The sequence below is a fragment of the Talpa occidentalis genome, unplaced genomic scaffold, assembly GCF_014898055.3.
Source record: "Talpa occidentalis isolate TD23 unplaced genomic scaffold, MPIMG_talOcc4v2.1 talOcc4.2, whole genome shotgun sequence".
NCBI lineage: Eukaryota > Metazoa > Chordata > Mammalia > Eulipotyphla > Talpidae > Talpa > Talpa occidentalis.
The window spans coordinates 6,594,477-6,610,966 of NW_023602073.1; the positions used below are offsets into that span (position 1 = coordinate 6,594,477).

At 41.9% G+C, this 16,490-nt stretch overlaps 1 protein-coding gene across 5 annotated transcripts in view; it reads right to left on the minus strand.

Moving 5' to 3' along the window:
* The window catches only part of LOC129146368 (uncharacterized), a 376,663-nt gene that overhangs the window by 260,431 nt on the left and 99,742 nt on the right, over positions 1-16,490 (minus strand). For all 5 annotated transcript variants that reach the window (XR_008552995.1, XR_008552993.1, XR_008552994.1 and 2 more), the window contains one exon: positions 14,995-15,120. The gene's annotated coding sequence lies outside the window, so the exon portion shown is untranslated. The remainder of the gene's footprint in view (positions 1-14,994; positions 15,121-16,490) is intronic.

Here is a 16,490-nt window from a genome sequence, read left to right on the forward strand (position 1 = left end):
AAGGGGTGGGCAGAGGGGAGTAGGTTACCAGCTCTCACTGGTGGGCTTGGAGTGGTAACAGACATGAGAAGAGGTGTGAGCCTTATTCCTAAAACATAGACAGTGTTGCAAACCAATGTTACCTCAATAAAAATACATGATGATGATACTAAAAGTCCATCATAATAGTAATATGCAATGTAAGTCACTAAATAAATAATACAGTACAATAAAAAGCTCATGTAGGGCCTCCCTGGTGGTGCAGGAGTTAAAGTCTCAGCACTATGAAGCTATCCGCAGCCACTGAAGCATGAGTTCGATCCCCGGCCAGGGAGCTGACTCAAATGGCTCGGCAGACCTCTCCTGTCTCGCCCACTGCTCCCCTCAGCAGTGTATTTCAGTCAATCTGCCTGTTCTGTTCCCCACTCTGTCTCTGGTGAATCCTCTCACCCCCCCACACCTCTGGCTTACGCCCCAGTTCTTGCATGCATAAATAAATCTTTTAAAATAAATAAATAAATAAAAGTTCATGCAAAGAGAGATACGTGAATTTACACCGGGGGTATTTCCAACTTGTGTTCTTAACCACCTACACACCTGCCCCAGTCCCATGCTTTCCATTGTCATCTCCCGAGTTATAATCTGTCTCTTGATGTCTGTTCATCTCAGATACAGGATGTCACAGGCGAAGGCAACCTCGGAGGATTACCCAGGCCACTGCCCTCCCCTTAAAGGGACAAAACTGTTCTAGAAGGTTGGTAACTTTCCAAAGGTCACTATGAGGGGGACAGCAGGACCTGACACTTAGAATGTGTGCTCACCAAGTAAGCCAGGGGCCAGTTCTCCTGCTGGTTGATCACTAATGCCGAGTTATCAAGGTGAGTTTTGTTGTCGAGCAGGTCACCGGAACAGGCTTCCTGGCTTTGGGTAAGACCAAATCTATTTGGCTGTGTTCATTCTGCAGGTGCCCAGTTCTGCACAATGAATAGGGGCCTTCTGCCTGTCCCACCATCACTGCCCCAATGCCCTAAATTTTTTGACTACTGTGACTTTTAAAAAACTGATAAATGATATCATGAATTAATTTAAAATGATTTTCATGGACAAATACTTTTTTTTTTTTTTAACATATGGGTTCTATTTTCTTGGGGTCTTTCCTTCCAGGTCACAGCAGTGCTATTGCAGAAAAAGTGTCATAGTTTGAGTACCAGGTACATCTTAAAATATAATCTATATTAAATTAGCTTTTACACCTAACAACAGGCTGGAAACAGTAAAAGAACTCTTTGGAAAAGGAGGGGCAAAATGAAGTTAACACACTAGAATTTAAACGCTATTTCCCAAATCAAAGTTACCTGAAAATAAGAAACTACTTTCAGTAGTTTCTCTGTTCTTAGCGGAGAAAACTACTTACCTTTAAATAACTAGGGCAAGCTAGGAAGAAAAGAATTCATGAACTAGCCATTAGATTAATTTTTCTTGAGCTGGTCTGGGGACAAGAGATGGAACTGCATAGTTCAATTTCATAAACTCCTAAGCACCCCAGACTTACTTTCCACACAGACTTTGCACCCCAGACGTACTTTGCACAGCAGCTGGCAGACAGCAAGTGTGTGTATGGCGGGGGATTCCCAAGAAGACTTGAATCATCACTGTTAGTCATCAGTTTTGGAAATTTAGGACATAGTCACTATCAGTGAGACATTATTATTTGATAAATATCCAAGACATAAATTTCCTTGGAACTAAGTGGTGGAACTTAGCTGGCTGATCTGGGGAAATTTTACACACTAGTTTAAGGGAGAAATGCATGCACAGGTGCAGTTTATACCTAATCCTAATTAGGGTTCGATCTAGTCTGTGGGGTCTGATGCTTAGGAATAAGTATGGAGGTGGGGCTTTAAAACCATGTTCACAAAATTATCAACATAAAATTAGATTCTGGGCCTTAGAAAGCACCTATACAAGTGAGAGTCTTTGTCACCAGCTTCGAGGCAAATGTGACAGGTCCTCGGAATATTCACGTGTGTGCTTTCATCAAGGCCAAGAGCTATCAATTTCATTACGGCCCGCTTCAACACCAGTTTGTCACAAGGACTTGAGGACACAGTTTTGCTAAGTTCAAGCAGCTAACTAGAAATGTTTACACATTATGTTCTAGATGAGGTATTAAATAAAATCCAGTATGTGGTTTTACTTCCTTGGCAGGAAAGCTTGCTGTCCATAGTCATTTATTATACAGCAATGCCTCATTTGAGGAAATCCATCTAAAGCTTCCTGAGAGAGTACCCCAGCTTTGTGTCATGATGCAAGTAAGCTCCATGGTTATAATTACGTGAAGAAGAGGTGGGAAGGAACAGTGCTGAGTAGCTGGCCCAGAGCCCCAGAAATCAATGAGCTTAAGTTTGAGTTCAGTCCACGTTGGAGAAGGAGCCATTTACAATACAGGCTGCTCTGCTCTGCTCCAGGTCAGGAATCCAAAGGAGGGAGAGCCCTCCAGTCCATCTTCACTATGGCAAGAGAAAATGAGAAGAGAGAAAATCTCTAAGCACCTCAACTTTAAATCAATCCATGAAGCCTTTCATGAAAAGAAAAAGATGTACAGGGAAAGAAGATTCGAGAATCCTGTCTTCTGGGACTCGAGGCAAATCTCTACACAGGGGAAAGTCATTACTGTCCCATTAACTTTCAGGAAGTAGATCAGACCCTTCTGTGCTTTCTGTCTTAAAGCTCTTAGAGCTCCAGGGTACCCGTGAAGTGAGCTTCGACCAGCAGCTGCAATCGCTAGAATAGAAATCTGAAAATAACACATTCACTCTGACACGCCAACTCACTACTTTTAATTATGGCTCATTAAAGATGTAAATAGAAGAATTATGTTCACCTCTACTACAATTCCATTGCTGCAGTAAAATTACAATGCTTCTGCTTCTATGCAGAAAAGAATACTTCTGCTTTGAGTAATATTACCACAAGCGGAGGGCTATGATTCACCATTTTTCCAAAGTCAGTCCTCACATGTTTCTGCCTGTTGTTGGATGGAGGCAGGTAGACAGAATGATTAATTTTAAAGTCACCGAAAAGAAGAACACAAGACAATTCAGTTGAAGTGGGGTATCTAAAAAATGCTGAACTCTTCCTAGGAGACTTAATAGAAATACAAAATACAAGTCTATCTGCAGAAATTTTGTAAAAAAAAAAAAAAAAAAAAAAAATTCTAAACCAGGGGCTATAATCAAAGTGAAAGGAAATCACCCCCAAAGAGAAATGTGAAACTAATGTTATATTCGTTGGTTACCAACAGGAAAATTTTTCTATGACTTCTCTTTACCAATCTTCTCAGAGGACCTAGCTTCCTTAACTAGTATGGGAATTACAGCTTATGGCTAATTATTGATGAAATATTGAAAAAAGCATACAAGAAAAGTACATTTGAAATACTGTGTTAAATGTTAAATTAGGGGGCCTCCCTCATGGCACAAGGGGTTAAGAAGCAACCTATGAAGCTATCCACAGCCACTGCAGCACGAGTTCCATCCCCGGACCGGAAGCTACCCACATGGTGCGGCAGACCTCTCCTGCTGCACCATATGGGTAGCTGCTCCCCTCAGCAGTGTATTTCGTCATTCTACCTGTTCTGCTCCCTGCTCTGTCTCCGGTGAATCCTCTCACCCCCCCACACCTCTGGCCTGTAAACACTAATAACTTAGTATTTAATAAGTACAGAGTTTCTGCTTGGGATGATGAAAATCTCTGGATTCACTGCACCACATTGTGAATGGATTTATTGACAATGAATTTCACAGATAAAGATAGTTAAAGTGGGAAATTGTGATACATATTTACCATAATTTAATATATATGTGTTACAAAATCAAATTAAGGACACTTCCAAAGTGGGGTGCTGGATGGTTGGATGGGTATCTGAGACAGAGTGCTGCCAGCTCCCCCAATTGGATGAGGACCCATACAATGACTGGGTGAGGCCAGAATGGGTGCTCCCCAGGAAAAGAGAGGACAGCATGTCCATTCCTGAAAGTGGGTACAGCTGCAGGTGCACTAAGCCTCTAAAAATCAGCACCAGCATGAGTGTCAAATATTTACAAGTCCTCATTTAAATGCATTAAGCAGATCTGATTTTGCAGAATCTCTTATTATGGATCAATTTTATAAAGCAGATAACCACTCCAAACTCTGTCAAGTTAATGAATACAGATGTGGGTTGAATTTACACAATATGTGCTTATAGGTTCATTGGCCATGACCTTTGGTAGTTAGAACCGAACTTCCCCTTTCACTAAATGTCTTTCCAAATTCCAGGCAGTATTTGGAAGCAGAGGCTGCTCTGTTGGCTGCTAAGTGTATTTTCATATAATAAATTTGGGTTCAATAAGATGGAAGAAGCAGAGCCCTTACCTTAAAAATCTAGGGCTCTTGCAATGTACTCACTCCCTAACTCTATTTATGTGAAGAGCAAGCGCATTCTGCATGACCAGGCCACCCACGGCACCAGGTTCTTATGAGGGGCTGGTTTGAAAAGCTCCTTAAAAAGGACACCTGCCAATAGTGTCATTTAGAAGGACATTGTTCCTGAGGACAGTTGAAAATAACTTTCTTCCCATAAACCTCTATACAGTAGATTAGGTTCTTGTGGGGCTTTTGCGTGGGAGAAACACACTAATGGAGAATGGAAATCAGCAGTAACTCAACAGCACTAGACAGGACAGGGGTCAGGGAGTCCAGAGTTTGAATCCCAACTTTACTCCCTACAAGTTACGTGATTTTTTTTTTCAGTTTCAACAACCTCATTCATTATAATAACATATAATTTAAATGTAAAAGACATACTCTCTAAGATTTTTTTGGAAGGATCAGAGGAGATGAAATATGTATAGGTACAAAGGGGTTCATTTATGAACTACTGCTAAATTAATCAATTTATTCCTTTTCAAAAAAAATTTAAAGATTTATTTTTATTATTTCATGCATACAAGAGCTGGGGTATAGGCCAGAGGTGCACGGGTGAGAGGATTCACAGAGACAGAGTGGGGAACAGAACAGGCAGACTGACTGAAATACACTGCTGAGGGGAGCAGAGGGCGAGACAGGAGGGGTCTGCTGCACCTTGTGGGTAGCTCCGTGTCCGGGGATCAAACACATGCTGCAGTGGCTGTATATAGCTTCACAGTGCTGTGCTTAACCCCTTGCGCCACCAGGGAGGCCCCAATTTATTCTTTAAAAGAGAAAATGTGCAGAATGTGTCCTAAAACAGTATGAAGGAAGATTTTAAAATAGATTCCATCAGTATTTATGGAATTTCCACCAGGCCGAAGGTCTGAGTACCAGTCCTGTAGGAACACAGGTGGCAGAAGATAGGTCTCTAGCTTCGGGGAACTGACAGTTTAATTGAGCAGATAAGTAAATCACTGCTAAGTCTAAGCATGACCCACTCTCATTCCACAATCTTCAGTGGCTCCCTGAATGGCTTAAGCAAAAATCCCAGTCCTTAGTAAGGCATTTAATCAATTTTTCAATCTGTAAACTACATTTCAGGGAGGTGTGATCAGAGCTAATTTACCTAAAGCATCGATCACAGAATCTGGTATAAAGTAGCTACTCAATTAATTACTCATATTAATTATCATTATCAACTTCATTATTAAATCAACCTGTCTTTTCTCCCAGTCTGCCATTATTGCAAATCAATGACCTTACACTAGATCCACCCAAACCAGTGCATAGTGTTCCTTAAATACACACTGTCCTCACCCTTCTCCTCACCTTTGCTCCCTTGCCCTGTCATCTGGAAGGCTTTGCTCTCTCCTCTGCCAGCTGGGATCCTGGCCATACTTCAGTCTAGCTCAAAATGCTTCTTCCAAAGCATTCTGTGCCCTCATCCACTGTTGGTGGGAATAAAAATGGGCACAGCCCTTATAGGACAGTATGGAGTTCCTCAAAATATTGAGAATAGATCCACCATATGATCCAGTGATCCCAATTGCTAGGTATCTATCCAAAGAACGTGAAAACACCAATTTGAAGAGAGATACACACTCCTATATTCACTGCAGCACTATTTATGAAAGTCAAGATATGGAGACAACCTAAGTGTCCCAACGGTGGATGAGTGGATGAAGAAGATGTGGCATCTAAGCACAATGAACACTATTCAGATAGATGGATGGATGGATGGGTGGATGGATGGATGGATGGATGGATGGATGGTTAGATGGATGGATGGATGGACAGACAGATGAAATCTTGCCATTTGCAATGGCATGGATGAAACTGGCAGGGATTTTGCTAAGTGAAATAAGTCAGACAGAGAAGGACAAAATATATGGTGTTTTCACTCATCCATGGAATAGAAAGAACAAAACAAACAAACAAAAGGAAAAAAATAAGTCCCTGGATTCTGACAATAGAATTGAGGTTACCAGAGGGGCAAGGGTTTTGTGAGCATAAGGTAGAGGGGGGCCTCACTGGTGGCACAGGGGTTAAAGACAGCACTACAAAGCTATCGGCAGCCACTGCAGCATGAGTTTGATCCCTAACCAGGGAGCTACCCACATGGCGCAGCAGACCTCTCCTGTCTCGCCCGCTGCTCCCCTCAGCAGTGTATTGCAGTCAGTCTGCCTGTTTCTGCCTGTTCTGTTCCCCACTCTGTCTCTGGTGACTTCCCCCGCTGCCACACCTCTGACCTGTACCCCAGTTCTTGAATGCATACATAAATAAATCTTTTAAAAAAAAAAGTCCACATTCTTAGAGGTGCTCCAAGGGACTGTGTGGACCTGTATTTGTACAACATATACAGTCTTATAAACCAATGTTATCTCAATTTTTAAAAAAAGTCTTTTACCAAAAAAATGCCTTTTCCATGTGCTCACCATTCCCCAACTAGACCAACTATCTCCCATCATTGTGTGCCCACAGCAATATTTTACCTTCCCTAATAGAGCCCACCCCCATTTCTGCCTTCTCTGAGTATGAATTCATAAATTCCCTTTGAAGGATGGCACAAAGAATAAAGTAAAGACCAGAAAAATTTTTTATCACAAACTGAGTAACTGTCTAGCTAAGCATCATGAAAGTGACACAGTACCCTCTAACGTTTTTTTCAAGTTTCACATGCATGGACTCATTTCATTTTTATCACTTGGATAGATGCTTTTTTATTTCCCTCATATCATGGGTGCATAAACTGAGTCCCAATGAGGCTAAGTAACTTGCTAAGCATTACACAGTTATTAAGTGGCAGATTTGTATTTAAACTCCCGGGAAATTTACTCTTAAACACGATATTTATGTTGTCGCTCCATAGCATTCTGGTAATTTATGGTACTACTAAAAAAAATATGTATCTATGGTGACTGCAATCAGTTTCCTTAGGGCTGGATTTTAAAACTTCGAGATCCAGCAAAGCATTCTGTTGTGGATTGAAATCTTAAAGTCTCATGAAGAGTTCCTTTCTCCTTCACAGTCTTGTTAATTTGGGTGAATGTTAAGTACAGTCACTTCTGCTGGTGCTAACCCATACCAGACAACCTTAGAAAAACAACAGCTACAATATCAACGAATGGAGCCAACCACATAGTCTGCAAAGGGCATTTCTGCAATCTACCGCCTTCTTGAGTTTTTGTCACTAGGTATTTAAGATATTCTAGAACACTTTCACAAAAGGGCAGTACAATAGTCAACACCTCCTGGCCAGTGACCCGCAGAGTTAACTACAAGAGTCTGCAGCTCCTTGGGTAGAACACCAGGAATAATTACAGGTAAACTGCAATCGTGCATTCAATGACCTAGGCATTGCAAAATTTAACGACAGATTTTCTAAACAGGTGAAGGGTCAGACTTATCAATGAATGGAATACTCAGGACAGAAAAATTAGAAATTCAGTGAAAGTACTTCATTGTGCAAAATAAAGATTAACTTCCACGAAGTGCTGAAAAGTGATGTGGTGTTTAATGTTTCCAAGTAAGCAGTTAATCCAGACGTTGTGGATGAGCCGATTTCTTAATTCATTAATCTAATTAACGATGGTTCATTTTTTTTTTCATGGTTTTGCAGGCAAGTAAACAGATCTCAAACTAAAATTCTCAACTTCAACTTACTGACTCTAACTAAAACTTTAGTAGGGAAAATGTCTATTGTATGTATAATATTTATAATATATAATGATACATAGAATTAAATAATCTTTCCTTGGTCTCAAGCTGTGGATCTGAAAAATGCCTCACACACCAATGTCCATAAATCCTATTCTGAGTTCCTTGCTTACATGTCCAAAGGAAGATTAAGTGTCATTTTTAGCATCTGATATTAGAAAACATCCTATTTCTCCCTTTGAAAAAGAACTTTTGAGGAAGCCAAATTAATTTTGGAGATGAATTTTCACTTTGAGCCAAGATATTTTTTTTTCTCTTTTGCTATTTTAACCAAATAGAATTCTTAGGAATTTAAAAAAAAATAGTAACAAGCATATTCCTTGGGAAGTAGCCTTTCAGAACTGAAAATGTTACATCAAGCTTTTAATGTTATCCAGCCTTGGCTTTGTAAATTCCCTTAAGAAAAATATACCGCATAGTCATACAATGTTGCCAGTATTTGGGTGTGTCATATTTTTGGATTTCAGATTTGGCCGATAAGAAGACATAAAAGCGTTTAAAAATTTCTAGGAACTTTAGAAATATGGCTACAGAGGCACTAAAGTGATTCGACCTGGCATTAAACTTTTCAGATATCAAAGATTTACTTTAATAGTTTAGTTACAGTGGTTTGAGGATGAATCCCCCTACTTCTATAAAAATTGTTTAACCCAAAACATCTACATCTTGTAATTTTTATGACATGACACTGAGATTTTTTTTTTTTGACACTGAGATTTCTGAAAAACTTTACATCTTACCCAGAGGATTATTTGTATATTGCTCAGTATCTGCTTTCTTGTATTCTTACCTTCCGTAAATCTTCATTAAGCTATAGTAAATGCAGGAACGGGCTTGATATTTAGACTAAGTGGTGTAAAATAAACCAATCTCTGCCCTCACAAGCCATCCACAGAGGTAGCTACACAAACACAGAGTTCAATGCACAGTGGTAACACAAGACAAGGAATATTTCCATCAGGCCTCAACGAATAAGAAGTTCACTGGCTAGACAAACAGAATTTCATGCAGAAAAATTAACATGAATAAAGTCATGGTAATTAAAACACAGACCATGTTGAGCAAGGAAAGGAATGCTGTGTGCAGTGATGGGATGAAGAAGAAATTCAAATAGTAAGTTGAAAATGAATCCTAGAAATCCTGAACGTCATGCAACAAAATTCACATTTTATCTTGTAGGGAAGGGGAAGCTAACAAGATGCTTTTAATTTTTCCTTTCACTTCATTACATTCATTCATTACTATGAAAAATAACAAAAGGGTATTATTTTTAAAGAAAAACGTAGCAATTAGTCTAATACTAAAAACATTTTTGCTTTATTTACTTCTAGTCTTTGTGACAGCAATACATTTTTATCACTACTCCATAATCAATAGACAGAGAATTTTGAAGTATGAGTTTTATATTCAACACTGCACTAGAAATACTTCTCTATTTCTATATGCTCTCAAGGATGGAAATAATTCAATCAGACCCTTTCTTTAGAAAAACAGTTCTCAAAAAAAAAATTAATACAGGTGCGCAGACCTCTCCTGCCACCCGCTGCTCCCCTCAGCAGTGTACTTCGGTCCTTCTGCCTGTTCTGCTCCCCGCTCTGGCTCTGGTGAATTCTCTCACCCTCCCGCGCTTCTGACTGTACCCAGTGCATGTATAAACAAAACAAATGAACAAACAAATAAATAAATAAATAAAACATGCCTCTATAAAAAAAAAAAAAAAAAAATTAATACAGAGAGGAAAGACTTAAGGGGAGAATTCTCTTTTGGAAGCTGCTGTGAGAGTCCAGGCCTCTGCTGCGTTTGGTCAGACACAGAACAAGGGCAAAGGGATGGAAAAAAGGGGTGGAGTATAAAATACAGAATAAGCAAAATCACAGCATGTGGTCAAGGAATGAAGCAGAGGAGGTATCCAGCTCAACGACTGGCTGGTTGAATCTTGGTTCTCTAAATAAGAAACCTGTAAAAAAAGAGACAGGATAAATGATACCTTTAGCTTTCGACTCAAATTGGAGACACCTATAAAATATCCAGCTCGAGCCAGGTGGAAGGAAGTTGGGAGCAACTGATCTTAAACTCCAAAAGGAAAGAGAGAGCAACATTAGTCATTAGAGTGGAGCTGATAATGATACCGTGATGAGATGATGCCTTCAGGGAGAGCACGCGCAGTAACAAACACTGGCAAGTTTCAGTTTTCACACCAACAGTGCAAAGGAGCCCGTTTAATTCTAACTTCTTTTGATGCATGGCAGATACCTCCCTTCAAAGGTCTCAAATTGCCACTCAGAAAGGGAACCTTTCAAGTAAATCAACATCAGTTTTGATGATGCCTATTGTAAGACAATTCACTGCATTTCCTGAATGGGTGTGGTTTTACTCACAGTTATACCAAACCACACAGCTTCTCTGAAAGACTGATGCAATTGTGAGCCAGTGATAGCATCAGCAAGAAGAGCGAGTTATAACACATTTAACAGAAGACATGCTTGGTACAGAGCTTTACGTCGGCTTAGATGCACAAAGGGTCCCTAACTCCTCTAAGCCACAAAGCATTTTAAGAACTGCCTAATGATGGTCTTCAGGGGGGGTCTGGACCGGACCGGCTCTTATGTAGAGCTTCTTCCAAAAGCAGAGCCTGTGATTTAGGTGGCCATTTGGAAATCCTGCCGTTCTCCAGGATGCCTCATGGTAAGCAGTACACGTGACATAGTTTCTAGCTAGACAAACGGTCTTTCAGAGCCACTCTGCTTTTTCCCAAGCACACGTAGCTACTTGTGAGGAAATATAGCACGCACAGCTAAAGACCTCCAAAGCAGCAATGCCAGCATCTGGTATTTCACTAAATTAACATACTTTATAATTTATTTGATTTTGTTCCTGGTTATTACGCTGCCTGTAACAAAGCTTCAAAGACATGTCAACGACTGTACATCTCTCTTCTGTAGCTGGTAAGCAGTGCACCTCCCTCCTGTGACACAAAGCTGCCCCCCTACCCCCACCCACCCACTGGAAGGAAGAAGGTGCACAGAGAAAACAGTGAGGTCTCCAGGAAGCACATTTTAAACAGCCTCTTTTGCCCTTTTTAAAAAAGATGTATTTTACTTATGCATACAAGAACTAGGTGCAGGCCAGAGGTGCAGGGGGTGAGAGGATTCACCGGAGACAGAGTGGGGAGCAGAAGAGGTGGCTCCACTGAAATACACTGCGGAGGGCAGCAGCGGAAGATGCAGGAGAGGTCTGCGGTGCCATGTGGGTAGCTCCCTGGCCAGTGGGGATCAAACTCATGCAGGAGCTGCTGGTAACAGCTTGATAGCACTGTCTTTCACCCCTGCACCACCAGGGAGGCCCCAGCCTCTTCTGCCTTTAACATTGCTTGGGAACCATGCATTTTTGTCTTCTACTTAGCTGAGAATATAAGAAAAAAGTTCAATCCCATCTCTTCTGCCTTGGTACGTTTCAGACCCCCTGTCATCAAAATCAGATGGTGACCCAGGAGAAGATGCTTTCCTGCTACTGTACGTGTATGTGTCTTTAAACACAAACTTAATTCGGCACAATTTCTCTAAATAAGACTGTGACTAAGCAAGACACACACACACACACACACACACACACAAACACAATGCCAACACACACACACAATGCCAGCCAAATAAGGTTCAGTGCATTTGGTAGTGGTTTCTCTTAACAGCTAATAAATGCCTGATTAGCTCGCTTCTTCCTTTATAGGCTGGCTAAGCTTCTCCCAGTTCTGTTCGGTTTCAAACTTGAGCTCACTGTCAGATCTTCTGCTAGGGCAGGATCCGCCACCAAGGGCAGTCAGGGGCTGCACCAGAAGCAACAAGACCCTGCACATTTCTTCTGGATCTCCCCCACCCCACCCCAGGCTGGGTTTGCTTTCACTTGAGCAGCAGCATGGGAGGGTGAAAGGAGGGAGTGAAGAGGGAAGGTAGAGAATCAAGAGCCACCACTGCCGTCTGTTAATATCAGATTCAATTCCTGAATCTGCCACTGCCACTGTGAAAGCTCTGATGTTGAGTCCATGCAGCTTAACTCAATCCCCAGCCACAGAATCCCTTTCCTGCCACCCAAATTGACAACTGGTGAGCCCCAGCAGCTAAAAGAAAAACCACGTAAAATAAATTGCCACGGACAGCAGGTGTGGCCCTGGGAGCCAAGGACAGAGCTTCAAGGTGGGCACAGGACCTCTCTCTTCCCCAGGCTTCCTCCTGGCCTCTCCTTCAGGCCCCCACAGTCCAAGTTAAACTAGCTTCGGTGAGGGGTACGGTCATTAGCAGAGCAAGTGGCTAAAGAGGATGAGACAGACAAAGGTTTCCAAAGAGCCTCTGAGCTAGGGACACACTCTACATATGTAGACAACACGAGGTCTCTAAGGGTCTGAGAAAAAGCAGACTCGACGCCCTGAAGCAGCAAGGCTTGAAGGCAGGAGGCACCATCCTGCATGTTTGGGTCAGTGAGTAGTGACTTCCTGGGCACCTACTATGTGCTCAGACCTAGATCTTACACTGAGGGTCCTCAAGAGGATGATGAAGAAGTAGACTCAGACAGTTGTTCTCAGACCTCAGGATGCAGAAGAATTACCTGTGGTGAGTTTCCTGGGCTCGATATCCCCCAAAAACCTGACTCACAGAGCTTGCTGCTGCTGACTCTGCCCCTTCACAAGTTTCTCCAGGCAACTCTCATGCAGGAGGTCCCAGGACTACACTCCTGCCCTCAAGCTGTTTATAATCCAGATGGGACAATGGCAAGCCCCCAGTAAACAAGGCCTAGTCAGAGACTGAACTTCTTTTTTCAAGATTTATCTATTTATGCATACAAGAACTGGGGTACCAGCCAGAGGTGTGGGGGGGTGGTGAGAGGATTCACCAGAGACAGAGCGGGGAGCAGAACAGGCAGACTGACTGAAATACACTGCTGAGGGGAGCAGCGGTTGAGACAGGAGAGGTCTGCTGTGCCATGTGCATCAACTCCCAGGCCAGGGATCGAACTTGTGCTGCAGTAACTGCGGATAGCTTCATAGTGCTGAGACTTAATCCCTTGCACCACCAGGGAGAACCCCAGAGACTTAACTTTTAATGACGTAAATTCTGAATGTTACAGGAATGTATATCGAGGCTAGGGACAACAGTGAATGTGAACTGCCCTTGCAGTCAGGCGTGTCTTGGGAAGAAAGAGCCAGCTCATTCAATCCTCCTCATCAAACCTCCAGGTTCAGTCTAACAAGGGGCCACAGCGCACAGTGTAAATAAAGGTGAAGACATGGCTCGAGGCAGGCTACCCAGGCCACCCAGCAGGTCAGAGTCTCCACGCACTGATTGCAGGGGACAATGTCACCAGGAGAATCATAAAACTGGCATTTCCAATAACACTATGTTTGCATTTCCAGTCTGCTGCATTTATGTGGCTTCCTGCACTTCAAAATTTTATATTTGTAAGCAAAAAATGCTGCTAGGGAACCCAAATAATGCCCCTCTCCCAGGCCAACAGTCAGCTGCTCACAAGAGTGACATCTGAGCATCATTTAACATGTCACTCACAGCTCAGCCTCAGGAAAGGATGTTTAGTAAGAAAGGAAAATAATAAATTCTAGCCAATGGAAACAAAGTTTGGGCCTCCAAGGGCTAAGGCCTGGCAGATAACCTATGGCCAAGTGACAGCATGACAAAGAAGGAACAAGTTCTATCTCCTGCAGAAGAAGACAGGACAGTAATCCTAAAGAAATCTGCCTCATTGATTTGAAAATGATAACTCAGGTAACAATGAGCCATGTTTTCTTTAATCCTGTGAGGAAGAATATTCCTAACTGCACACACTGCAAGGCCTGTTTGACCAAGGTTGACCTGTTTGACCAAGGCCTGGTTCACAAAAATCGGTGCAAACAGGGAGAAGCAACTCTCCCCCAATTCCTGGCCTTCTTCCTCCACCCTGGCTGGTTCAGTGAACCACCCCTGCACATTATGACTTGCAGGGGTACAGAGTAAATTTGCCTGGGCAAGAATCAAAGGGTGTAATTATTTAACTAATTTCACTAGAGTCAACTGTGCAATTTTAAATTTGCAAGAGACCTTGAAGTCTCATGAGGCACGTACTCGAGTTTTTACAGGTGCCTCGTTCCAAGAGGATGAGTCAGTTGTCTGAGGTCACTAAGATAGGTGGGCAGAACTGGGCTTCGATTTGAGACTCTCCTTCCAAGCTCTACAAGGAACTAGGCAGATACAGCTTCCTCAGAAGTCCATATTATTTTGGTGCATAGCTAGGAATTTAGTTATTCTTCGTAGTTTGGAGTAGTTGAATGCCACCCCCAAACCCAGACTGTCACTCGGAGCATCATGTTCCGTAAGAGATAGTCAACAAACATTTGTGCAACAGAACCAGGACACTCCCCATGCCTCTCAAACCTGCCGACCCCAGTAATTCACTCACTCTAAGATAACAAGGTCAGCAATACCAAATCTGCTCTCTCATTCATGTGTGATTAACCCCAAAGGCTCTCAGCTCAGATGGAATTATCTGGAAGATGTAGTTTGTTGCTTGTGTGTTTTGTTGCTTCATTTTTTTGTTGTTGTTTTTTTTTTTTTCTTTTTCTAACCACAGATGCATTCTACTCAGATCCAACTATCCCAGCAAATTTCAGAAACTAACACACACACCCGTGTATGTGGTTGTTCTCTCTGCTGTCTATCACTAGCACAACATTTTCTCAAATATCTTGTTGCTTGGGTTGGAGAGAAACAGCCACGTACTTGAATAGGATGTCCTGGGACACCAAATAAGTGATGACTGATGAAATTTAAAGCTAACAAATGCCAAGCCCTTCAGCTGACTTACCCCAAACCACTTGTGTTTCAAGACCAGTTGTGCAGGCTGAAGTCCACTCTTCCTCTCTTGCTCATGGTCTGTGGCAGCACTACTTCGGAGGCCTCAAAATAAACTCTTTCATTTTGCTCCAGTATGCTGCAGGAAAACAAAACAAAACACCAAGTCAGAATGAAAATGCCACTTCAAGCAGTTAGTTGATATTCAAGGGGAAATCCCTGGCCTTTCTCAGATGTATATTTTATAACCTCAAACAAGCATGTTAATTACAAGAACGAAGCTATCACACAACTGATCTACATGTGGTGCCCTAAAATACTCAGGGGGGAGGGGCGGAGGGAAAAGGCACAGCACATGTTGGAGAAGGGACTGAGTCTTGAATATGATGGTATAAACCAGTGGGAACGAGCTTGCAAAAATGTCAAGTTTACTAAGAGAAATAAAGGAAGAGATGAGGATTCATTATGTTTAAAGAATGAAAGATTTGAGTGTGAAGTCAGAGAGAGCAGAAAGTAGAGAAAGTTTTGTTTTGAACTAAAGTTCATCTGATTCTGTTGATGAAAGACGCAGATTGGCTGAGCTAATAATAATTTCGCTTTTTAATAAAGGGTTCCCAGGACCGAACAGCAACAAAAAAGAGACAAAGTAGAAGACAGGAAATTTTCTATTTTGTACCACAAATAGGTAATTGATGGGTTTCCGTTCTGATTCTTGATAAATCTTGATAAATACCTTCCCCACCCAAGCTGGAAAGCAGCAGTTACTTTACACACTGAATATGAAATGAATAAAATATGCATACCGCCTTACCCCCACTCAGAGCAGCTGATAAAGCCTACACATGAGAAGTGTGTGTGACAAGGTCGTTCTGGAAAGTTCGCTTCTGCCTTGGGAGCTTACAACGCTGTCTTATCAGACTAACAGTCAGGGGGGTTGTTCTAGCTTTTTTCTGGTGCTCATTCAGAGCCACCCACTGTTGGCTTTTTCACAATGGTCATTGACAGCCTGGAAACCTTCTTCCAAAAAAGTCTGCATCCCTTTTTAGCATTTTCTCTGCTCTTCCTCATCTGCCTTGAAAGCCCATGGCCAGGCTGCTACTCAGTTCTCTACTATGACTGCATCTTATTTGTAACCCTAAACCCTGAATCTCCAAAGGTCAGAGGCAATTGCTAAAGACCTCTTCATCCAATGACCCAATTGCAAGAGAAAGGATATATTTTTATGTCTTGCTGGGCTGCTGTGTGATTAATCAATTCCTTGAAAGCTTTCTGAAGCTATTCCATTATAGAATACTCCACATTTTCTAAAAGGACATTTTGGGGCTTGAAATATCTGTGGTTAAATTCATGGTAGGCACTTAAATTTTGAGAAGGAAAAAGCAGCTCTTGGTTAATGTTTAAACAAATGAGTTGAGTTTAAGGGCATTATATTTTCAGTCTGGCTGGAAAAGCAATTGCCTGAAAATGACAATTTTTAAAAAAATTTTCTTGATGCTATCAATACCCACC